Source organism: Myotis brandtii, unplaced genomic scaffold (genome assembly GCF_000412655.1).
Source record: "Myotis brandtii unplaced genomic scaffold, ASM41265v1 scaffold90, whole genome shotgun sequence".
NCBI classification, from domain to species: Eukaryota; Metazoa; Chordata; class Mammalia; order Chiroptera; family Vespertilionidae; genus Myotis; species Myotis brandtii.
This window is the reverse complement of record NW_005371694.1, coordinates 388,728-400,655: the sequence shown is the minus strand read 5'-3', so window position 1 is coordinate 400,655 and position 11,928 is coordinate 388,728. Positions and strand designations below refer to the sequence as shown.

Genomic DNA, 11,928 nt, shown 5'->3' with positions numbered 1-11,928 from the left:
GTAGCTCACAATCCAACCTCAGAAATACCCTGAAAATTATTTTCTTGGGAGATGAGGGCAACTGCCCAGCCAATAAAAATTAAATTTTCCAGCCTTCATTATAGATATACATGGGCAGAGGTATCCATGTGTCACAGTTCTGGCCAAGGAGCTATAAGTAGGTATGTGGAGGCAAGAAATAGAACAATACCTTAAAGAAGCAGGAGATAGACTCAGCTGGCACGCTTCTCCCATCATTTGTGCTCTTTATTCTTTCTCCTTCATGTATCCTGAAGTGCAGGCATGGTAGCAAGTGCTGCAGCAGCCACTTGCATTTGACCACAAGAGAAAAGCTCAAAGAAACTGCAAAGGCCTTAGAGACATGATACCCTTGAGCCTCTACACCATCCCTGCCTTCCTCTAGACTTTTTGTTTGATGAAATTAAAATAAACCCGTCTGACTCAAGCCACTGTTATTTGAGTTTCCTGTTACAAACAGCCAATTTTAATCCCTATTTAGTGAAAGAACAATCATATTGTACATATGCCCGAGCTTAGATTCTTCCCACAAATGCTTAAAATGCCCTCTTTTGTAAACTAACATATACTAGTAAGGAGAGCTAAGTGTGTCAAGCGCTATCCTAAGGAGTTTGTGTATTTTAATTTATTTGTTCCTCACAAAAATCCCAAGATTTTTTAAAATTTTAAATGTTTTTTTAATTTAAATTGTTTTCTAGTTTATTATTAATATTTAAAATCCAAAAATTTTATTGTGTTCAAAATGTTGAAACAGCTTCAAAGGGTTAATATGGTCAAATTCCCATGGCTCATCAGAGGCTGTTGGAACTTGAACCCAAGCCATCTCATATTTATGTCCATTAGATTGACCACTCTCTTATGCTGCTTCCTTGTCAATGGAAGAAGCACCCTGCAAGCCTACTGATGAATAGGTTCAAAATAGCCTCAGTCAGGAAAAATCAATTTTTCTAAGGGAATGATTCCCAACCCAGCCTTCCAGAACTTCTAGGATATTCAGACCCATTCATTCATTCATTCATTCATCCTCTGTTGAGCTCCAATTAGGGGCAAGGATAATCCTGGGGATAGAGCCAGCTGTTAAGAAAGACCCCTGTCCTATGAGTCAAAGGAATATCAAAAAACCTGAAAATGAAATTTGTTTGCTCTGCATTAAAAACACAGGATGTCATACAAATAGAATAACAAAATAATTATAAGTAAACCTTTATGGAACTCATACTACTTAACAAAAGGAAGCTAAACAATCCAATCAAAAAATGGGCAAAGGACCTAAATAGACACTTTTCGAAAGAGTACATAAAGAAGGCCAAGAGATATATGAAAACAGGCTCAAAATCACTAATCATCTGAGAGATGCAGATCAAAACAACAATGAGGTACCACCTCACACCTGTCAGAATGGCTATCATCAACAAACCAACAAACAACAGTGCTGGTGAGGATGCAGAGAAAAAGGAACCCTTGTGCACTGCTGGTGGGAATGCAGACTGGTGCAGCCACTGTGGAAAACAGTATGGAGTTTCCTCAAAAAATGTAAAATGGAACTGCCATTTGACTCAGTGATCCCACTTCTAGGAATATATCCCAAGAAATCAGAAACACCCATCAGAAAGGATATATGCACCCCATGTTGATAGCAGCACAATTTACAATAGCTAAGATTTGGAAACAGCCTAAGTGCCCATCAGCAGATGAATGGATTAGAAAACTGTGGTACATCTACACAATGAAATACTACGCTGCGGTAAAAAGGAAGGAACTCTTGCATTTTCCCTCTGGCCGCAGCCATCAGGTAAACCAAGATGGGCCCTTACAAGTATATCCAGGAGCTATGGAGGAAGAAGCAGTCCGATGCAATGCGCTTCCTTCCCAGGGTGCGCTGCTGGCAGTACCACCAGCTCTCTGCGTTCCACAGGGCACTCCCCCGCCGCAACCTCACCTGCCCGACAAAGTGCACAGGCTGGGCTACAAGGCCAAGCAAGGTTATATCATATATCAGATTTGTGTGTGCTCTGATGGCTGCAAACGCCCTGTTCCTAAGGGTGCAACCTACGGCAAGCCTGTCCATCATGATGTTAACCAGCTAAAGTTTGCTCAAAGTCTTCAATCTGTTGCTGAGGAGCATGCTGGACGCCACTGTGGGGCTCTGAGGGTCCTGAATTCTTACTGGGTTGGTGAAGATTCCCCTTAAAAATAACCTCAAATTCTTTGAGGTTATCCTCATTGTTCTATTCCATAAGGCTATTGGAAGAAATCCTGACACTCAGTGGATCACCAAACCAGTCCACAAGCACAGGGCTGACATCTGCGGGCCTCAAGAGCCGTGGCCTTGGGAAGGGCCACAAGTTCCACCACACTATTGGTGGTTCTCGCTGTGCAGCTTGGAGAAGGCACAATACTCTCCAGCTCCACCGTTACCGCTAATATAAGTAATGTTTGTAAAATCCTTACCTAATAAACAATTTAGGACAGTCATGCCTGCTTAAAAGTGTTCTTTGATTTGTTAAAACTAGTCTGTAGATTGTCTTATGAATGAAAAAGATAAATATCATATGATCTCACTCATTTGTGGAATATAATGAACAACATAAACTGATGAACAAAAATAGAGCCAGAGGAAAAAAGTATTCTAGAATATAATAGAAGCAATCCTGTTATTTGCAGATTTTTAATATTTCCTACAACTATTGTGATATCATACTATATTAGTACAGTTTTGGTAATATTACTATACTTAAAATTCTTTTATTCTTGAAATATTAATATTTATTTCATATAACATTATATGTAAGATCATTTTTCTTGAACAATTAGTGTTTATTGCATGTAACATAATTATATTTAAAATTGTTTTTCTTAAAATAAAGAAAAAACTGAAAAAATCAAACCTTTACTACCAGGGTATCTTAATTGTAAAGAGAGGTTGAAAATCACCTCTTTAAAGAATAGACAGAGTCTAAAGGAGTCTGCCTTCATTATAACTAGGTCCTGTGTACTATCCCCCAGAGTTCATTCTACACTAGATTTTCAAGTATCCCGTCACAAGAATTAAAAGACATTGGGTCCAAACATGTTCTTTATTGTTTTAAGGGTTTCCATCTATGTGCATTTTTACTAGTTGGGTTTTTGAGAGGCTAGAAACTAAATTTCAAAAACTCATAAAAACTTAAAATACCATTAACTTACCATGAACCTACTTTTTCATTTCCCTTGCCCTCACCTCTCCTCTTTCCTCTACATAGGATCTCTGTGTGCCTATGTGGGTGAGTGACTAGCAAGCACCAAACTACGTTGATCTTGTTCTTTTGCTCCACAGAAGATTAAGCTCTGCTCTTCAACAGCAGACTGCAGGTTGGCAAAACCAAGAAGCACACAGAATATCACACTCTCTTAGGCGGCAACAAATTTTATGAACTTTAAATGACCCCTAACAACTTTGGGGGAGAAAATCCCAACTAACGCAATCAGCACTTTGGGAGAGAATTTTCTCGATCATAAAAAAATGTTCTATGTCTATACCGTTCAATACAGTAGCCACTAATAATGGCAATGGAGCATTTGAAATGTAGCTAGTATGACTGAGAAACTGAATTTTTAATTTCATTTCATTGCGATTAATTTAAAATCCACATTTGGTTGGTGGCTACCAGACTGGTCAGCACGAACAAATAAGAGAAAGATTTCCCATTATTTAAAAATATTCTTAATGGCACTTGATTGCTAAAATTTTTAACTGGCATCTTTCATAAAACAATAATTGCATAATCCCATTTTAGGACTTCTACTGCTAATAGAAAACGTGGCAGTAATTTGATTTATTATAAAATCACATTTTCTTCTTGAGTGGCAATTGCAGATTTCATAGCTTAGTTCATTAATGCCACAAAGCCTTAATTTAAAGTGTTTACGTTTACTAGTGCAAGATTTGGGGGCAAATAGGTCTTAGTATTCAAGATGACACTCTACCAAAAGACAGAAAAAAGGCAATTCGGTTTATTAATGAATTAATAGATAAACAAAGTGTGATATATTCATACAATAAAATGTTATCCACCTTTAAAAAGAAAGGAAATTCTGATACATGCATGAATGAACCTTGAAGACTTTATGCTAAATGAAATAAGGCAGTCACAGAGGACAAATACCATATGATTCCACTTATACGAGGTACCTAGAGTAGTCAAATTTATAAAGACATAAAGTGGAATCGTGGTTGCCAGGGGCTGGAGAAAAGGGGTAATGGAGTGTGATTGTTTAATGGGTACAGTTTCAGTGGGGAAGATGAAAAGGTCTGGAGATGGATGGTGGTGAAAATTGCACAGAAATGTGAATGTACTTAATTCCACAGAACTATACACTTAAAAATGGTTGAAAAGATAGATCTTATGTTTTGTGTGCTTTACCACAATAAGAAGTTGTTTAATAATTCTACAAAAGTTAAAAAAAAAATGTTTCAGATGATGAGCTCTTACAGAGCAAACCACCTACTACAATGTAGTTAACCTTCAGTCTGACCAAAGCTCATGAAGAAAAAAAAGAGCTCAATCCTAGCTGGTTTGGCTCCGTGGACAGAGTGTTGATCTGTGGACTGAAGTGCCCCAGGTTTGATTCCGGTCAAGGACACATGCCCCGGCTGCGGGCTCGATCCCCAGTAGGGCATGTGCAGAAGGCAGCTGATCAATGATTTTCTCTCTCATCATTGATGTTTCTATCTCTCTCTCCCTCTCCCTTCCTCTCTGAAATCAATAAATATATATTTTTTTAAAAGAGCTCAGATTCAGCAAATAGTAGAGAATTCAAGATTCCTAATAACTCAGACATTCTGCTTAATTTGAGACTGTGTGACTGGGTTCAGTAAAATCTTCCTCAGTAGGATTGGCCTACACAAATATTGAATTGCCTGAGTACAAACCACTGAGTGCAAGTGATAACAGATATTCAGGTCTAATTTACAAATTTCCAATGAAAGAATAGACAAACTATGTGGAGGAGGAGAGAGCTGTCATCCCAGCACCTGTTAGATTGTGTAGGCAAAGGTCATGTCTGTGGTGCTCACAGTTGGAACTCTAAGACCCAGAACACACCTTTATGTAGTAGACATTCAATAAATATATTGATTGAACAAATAAGTGGAAATAATGAATGACTAAAATGAGCGAATGAATGAATAAATAGCAAAGAATTCCAATTTGAGCCTGAACTGGATCCTCACATATTCCACCTGGTCAGGAAAACTAATGAGACATTAGACCTGAATTCTATTTACATGTGGAACTGAGAAATAATTCCAAGTGAAGCATTGAGCATATAGGCTTGATTCAATAACAATGTTTCAACCATCAGAGAATGATTTTGTGTACATCAAGGTTTGTGTTATTCAGAATTGTCTTTCATCTCAGCACCCGCAGTCTTGTAGTGAGTCCTAAGGAAAGAAGGAGCCATGTAGAAAAGCTAATTCACTAAAATGTTTATAGCGTGTTGAAAGCCCTCATTAGTACCTCAATAAGACCAAAGATTGGAAGTGGTAAGAGATTTATGATGTAGCAGATGGCTGGTGGCTTTAGTTAGCACCAATGACTTTAGTGTCATTGGTACAGACATAAGGCTGTACCAATAGCTGGGGAGAGGAAGCTTTGAGAGTGACTAGCACTCATACTTGACAAAGACCTCAGTGCCGTCAAAATGGACACCAGTGGACACATCATTTGTGAAATGCCTACCTACAGTTTCATGGATTTTCTCAAGTTTTCCATAGTTGAAGTCTAAAAGGATGTTCACAAATATGAAATGCAAATTAAAGACTTTTCAGAAATATTTGGGGGAATTTTTGTGGAATCCTGGAGGTAGATGAAGGTAAAATTTCAATAAGTATTGATACTGTCATTGTGCCGCTAAGTTGATATTAACAGAAAATGACATACTTACACTTGAACCCCATGGCAGAGAACATTTAATGGTCCCATTCTTGAGGCACAAAGAAAAAAGGGATGGGACATTCCTACTCTTCTTTGTATCTATGAGTGACCATGTGACTCAGTTCTAGCCGAAGAATTGAGCAGAGTAAAATATCCCCCCACTCCAGGGGATGTTTGACAAGTCTAGAGTCATTTTGGGTTGTCACAACCTGAGGGAAGTGGGATATTACTGGCACCCAGTAGAGGCCAATTTGAGCCTGAACTGGATCCTCACATATTCCACCTAGTCAGGGATGCTGCTAAACTTCCTCCAATGCACAGAACATTGAAATGAAAAACTATCTGACCCAGAATGTCAATAGTGAAAACGTTGGCAAATTCTGACTTAAAGGGAAGAGACATAATCTCCCCTTCTTTGCCCCTTCTGTCGGGTTGTAATTGAGATATAGGTATGATGTATGTTGGATCACAGAGATGGAAGCAACACCCTGGAGATGACAGAGCAAGATGTGAGTCGGGTCCTTCATAATTTCACAGTGCGGAGTCACCATACCATCTCAGACTTTACATGATAGTGGAAAACAAGTCTATCTTGTTTAATATACTGTTATTTTGAATCTCTATTACATGTACCTGAAACTATATTCTAACCAATACAGAAGCTAAACTTGACTGAGAGTCCTTTTAGGGGAAATGCCAAATAAAAATAGAAGGGAAAAAATTCAAGGTGGCAAAAATACTTTCTTTGCTATTTAGCTTCATTTTCCCCATTCATCTGCTAGCAGAACTGGGGGGAGGGGGGATCCTGCCATCCCAATTCTCTGCAAGTCAGCTGGATGGGATTGATCCCACTCCCAACCTCTATAGAGGACCCTGATTGACTTAAGCAAAACCTTATAACCCCAACTTCCTGGCCATGGTGACTGGATCTAAGAAAGAAAAGCTTTCACTGTTCCACTGGATTTTGTCGATGAAGGTATGAAGCTTAAAAATGCTGCTGCCATCTTATCTCATTAAAGAAGGAATCCAAACATGAAGCTGACACAAACAGAAAGTGTTGAAAGGTGATGAGAACCCAGCATTTGATCCTCCCAGATCAAACTGCATCTATGACAAGCCCTACCTCTGCCCTGTGAAATATATGAGCCAATAATGCTTTGCTTACACAAACTTAAGTTAAGTATTCTGTGACTTGCAAGTGAAAGATTCCTAAGAGATACAGAAAGTTTTACGGTAGAAAAAATTCTTATAAGAGAAGTTTCACTCTTATGACCTTTTCATTTCACTGAAGGGTTTGCACATCATCTGCAAAGTTTCCTGTAAGAGGAAAACAATTACAACAGAAGTTTTGCCATTGCCTGAGGTATATGTAGTAGGGGAAGTGGATATACAGAGATTTGAATCATTAATGTTTCTCTTAGACTTTAGAAGTAGCATTACTACTTTCATACAGAACATTCCTGCTTTTCTCCACAATACCTAACCCAGGTATTCAATAATCAGATTGGCGTAGGATTCATTTTTCCTTTATGTTATTATTCTTGTGATTAGTGGTTAGTCAAGGCTGGAGAAGCTTAGCAATCATTCTGATTATGTTTGATTGCTCAGTTTCCCTAGGAATCATAAGCTGTCAGCCCTTTGTAAATAGAAGTTTGTATTTTGATTTTTTTTTAATTCCACTTTATTTGTCCTTTTTTTAGTCCTTAGCCACAGATTCTTATGTTTCTTAATGATTTTCTAGAAGCTTATTTTGTGCTCAACTATCAAATTCAGGAGATAATCATGCTTTCCAGACTCATCTACTCTAACAATAAAATGTCAGAAAGGAGCTATTGCAGGTGATAGTGGCAATGTTTCAGATTAGAAGGCTTGATCACTTAAGTTAGATAATTTATATCTGTGTTGAGTCTTAGTTGCCTTGTTATCCTACATTGTATTCAGCCTTTGTGGTTGTTCTTGATCTTCATATTTTATTGTGGTCATGTAGCTCCTGATTCTAATATGAAGAGACCATTGTTGTCCCAGAACTAGCCTATATTCCGTTTAATAGCTATGATTTAATAGCTGGATTACCTAGGGAAAGGTAATTAACCCCTCTGACACCCAGTTTTCTCTTCTTTAAAATGAAAAGACATGGGAGTATTGTTATTGAGTTATTAATTATCTGATAATTATAGTGCTTCAATTCAAACTGCCACGTTTTGCCCTAGCTGGTTTGGCTCAGTGAGCATAGAGTCAGCCTGCAGACTGAAGGGTCCAGGTTTGATTCAGGTGAAGGGCACATGCCTGGGTTGCAGGCTCCATCCCCAGAGGAGGGCATGCAGGAGGCGGCTGATCAATGATTTTCATCATTGATGTTTCTATCTCTCTCTCCCTCTCTCTTCCTCTCTGAAATCAATAAATATATGTATTTTTTTAAAAAAACTGCCATGTTTTAAAAACCAAAAGCTTTGAAGTCTTAGTAATCCACTGCCCAAAGATTTGTTTGTAAACAAGATAAAGAGAGCTTCCAGGAATGGTGCAATTCAATCAACTTAAGACTTGAGGCCAAAAAATAGCTGCAAATAGGTAAACCACACACTTTTCACTCTTCAGATATTCTATGGAACTAGTTACTACATTGTTCATAAATAAGTTGAGTGGAAAGTTCTTACATGGCAGAAAAGCTACCTTGAAATTTTTGTTGAATTACACTGCTCTTGTCTTGGGAAATTGGCACACAGTGTTTTCTCTACTTATAACATTCTATCACCTCTCTTTGCCCTGCTATTACCCATACTACCCATGAGGCCTTAAAGTATTTCCCATATTTTCCCATGAGAGCTGAAGCATTAGTTCTTGGCATAGACATCATTTTTTTGTGAAAAACCTTTTCTACCCACCTCTCTACCTAATCTAACCATCCCACAGTTCCCTTTCAATTACAGACTTTATCTATCTAAATTTTAATTGTCTATTTACTATTTACTCAAGAATGTAAGTTCCATGAGGACAGAGACCATATCTGTTATATGCAACTATTGAGTGCTTTAAGAAGGAGGGAGGAATCAGATAGATGAATAGTTGAAACCTAGAAGGATAGCTTGATACAGTAAATCTCTTGATTGCCCTTTGCAAATCTGAAAGATGACCAGCCCACCTATGATTGCAAAATATTTTTAGTTTTCAAAGGATTTCACATGTATTACTTTATATTACCTTCTGAACAAAAAAGTACACAAAGGAAGATCTATCCTTTAAAATATGAGTGGAAAAAAAGAGAGAAAGAACTCATGGACACCACAGACAACAGTGTGGTGATTGTGGGGTGGGGGCGGAAGATGGAGTTAGAGGTGGAAGAGGCTATCGGGGGGATAAATGGTAATGAAAAAAATAAAATAAAGACAATAAAGAAATGATAAGAAAGTACAGAGAGTTTAAAATGCCTTAAGAAAATATAGCTGGATAAATATATAACTCCAGATTTATTCTGTTAATCCACGCTCTTTTCAAAGCTTTGAAGCTCAAGGGCTGTAGTAATAAGGAAGGCCACTGAGAAACCTATGGAGTGTGGCTCTCCATACACAACAAGAAGGTATTCTCCTGCCATCTTAAAATCTTCAATTTGCATTAGTAAAAATGAAGACATACTCAAGGATATTGTCAAGAAAATAAACTAGGTGAATTGAATATGACCAACCTGTAAACATATATGATTGCTTAGACTGCACATAATGGCCATGTGTTTTGCATAATGTTTTCTAAGGGACTGTGGGTTGCAGTTTTGATTAATTGTACTGATTCTCCAACTTGGAATCAAACTGAGAGCCATATAATTCTTAGGCCTTTTTCATGACCTTTATAAAGCAACCTTCTTTGGAGGTCTTGAAAATGACTTTCAAAATGTGAAATTAGTTTTCTTTCTAATCCCCTAGAGCCTAATGCAGTGAATTTCATCATGCAATGTTGATTAAAAATGCTGAAATGAGTCGCAATGTAATTAGAAATTTCTTTGTCCAAATCAAGCCCCATGAACTACAACTAGCGCTGGTTCAATCTATAAAAACCAGTCCATTCTTCCTGATGCTGAAGATTAATTTTGGCATGGAGACATAAAAACATCTCATAACTTTAGGTATATTTATTAGACAGTCAGCTTTTTTTTTTTTAGGTAAATGGTGGTAAAGGATCTTAGACAATTTGGCAGCTTATACAAAAACATAGTAGCAGAGAACAAGAAATATTATGAGAGCTGCAGAAAAGCCAATATGGCTGAAACACATGTAAGAAAATGAAGAAACTTACTCTCTTAGCAACTGGTTGAATAATTCCTATAGGAGTGTAACACTAAACTTTTAAAGAAAGATTTTAATAAGATACTTGGGATGAGAGGTGAGACCTTAGGAACATATTCAAGCTAAAAATGATGGCAATAAGCAAGAATGGAATCTAGAAACAGAGGGACACTTTGTTTTGTTGAGTCCTTGGATGGAGTTAGGAATGTACATTTACAAACAGATGCTGGGGCAAAGCCAAATTGTTCAATATAAGAAAGAGATGAGTGTAAAGAGCCTGGGGTGGGTGGGGGTACAAGTAGATCCAGGAAGGCTGTTTTACCTTGGGGCAAAAGTAAAGACACACACAAAAAAATCCTAGAAGTGCCACAGCTGGGAAGAAACTTGGTAGAAAAAATGTCAAATAGTCAAATGGTAAAGTGGGGGTTGTTGCTATACCACATGTGATAAATCTCCTCTTCATCTCCCTGGTGAATTCCATGTTTCCACTAAGACTTTTGTAGAAGTAGATTTGGGAAAGAGAATGTGAAGACACGCAAGAGTTCCACATCCATGTGGGTGTAAAATAAAAACAAAGGCTGCTTTTATAGAGGACAGCTAACATCTGGGCTTAGGTACAATGTAAGAGGAAAGTGAGAAGGGGATGAGTCTAGAAAAATAAGGACAATTTTATGAGAGGCCATGTGAGCCATCTTAAAAAGTGTGCTCCTTATCTTAGGGCAAATAAAGGACAGTTTTAAAAAATTTAAGAAAGACAGCCTCTGATTTATAGTTTAGAAGGATTGCTCTAGCACTAATTCAAAGAATGGGGTAAGGGCAGCGATGATAGAGGAAAAAGGAAAGCTCAAAAGCTTTACCGCACCCTAAGCAAGAACTGATCATGGCCTGCACTGTTTAAAGCAGCAGAGAAGAGGGAGAGAATAGGACAATCTAGTTAGAATTGGTGGGTTTTGATGATTGGTTAGATGTAAAAGAAAGGATGACCTTTCCGGTTTGCCCAGGACTGAAAGGTTTCCCAACGTGTGAGACTTTTAGTTTTAAAATTGGGACAGCTTCAGGCAAACCATTTTCAAGGATTACAGGAGTTCCACAGATGTGGAACCAAGAAAATCCTGGGCAAACTAGAATGAATCAGGGGTTGATGCTGTGGATAAGGGAGGGTGGCCTCTAACATCTGACTTGGGAATGGGGGTACCAGAGACAGGAAAGACAAGGATAAGAACAGATTCAGGCGGGAAGAGAATGCTGAGTTTCATTTTTGGACACATTGAGTTTCAAGGCCTATAGGACATCAAAGAGGAAATACCTAGTATGACAGACCCTTTTAAAAACCTGGTATTCGAGAGAAAAAGTTAGACTTAAAATATAATTTTGAAGTTACTGGCATATAGATGGCACTTGAAGCTTTGTGAATGAATAAGACTTCCCAGAAATAGTTTTATACAGAAAGAAGAAAAAGGAAGCGTAACGAAGAGAAAGGAAAGGAAGGAAATGGAGGGGACTAAAGACAGAACCCTGAGAAACATCAATATTTACCTATAGCTATATACACTGAGTGGCCAGAATATTATGACCACCTGACGTTAATTTTGCACTGAAGTTGCTAGAGGGCCAGACCATTATAAATAGGGAAGCAGGTTGTTTACCACGACAGTAGAAGTGATTTTTTTCTGAAGATATGGGTAAACAACGCTATTTAACAGCCTTTGAACATGGGAGAT

The 11,928-nt window shown here is 38.0% G+C and overlaps 1 pseudogene; it reads left to right on the top strand.

The window, feature by feature from the left end:
* The first annotated feature begins 1,820 nt into the window (after positions 1-1,820).
* On the top strand, positions 1,821-2,493 carry LOC102247824 (annotated as a pseudogene).
* The last annotated feature ends 9,435 nt before the right edge of the window (positions 2,494-11,928 follow it).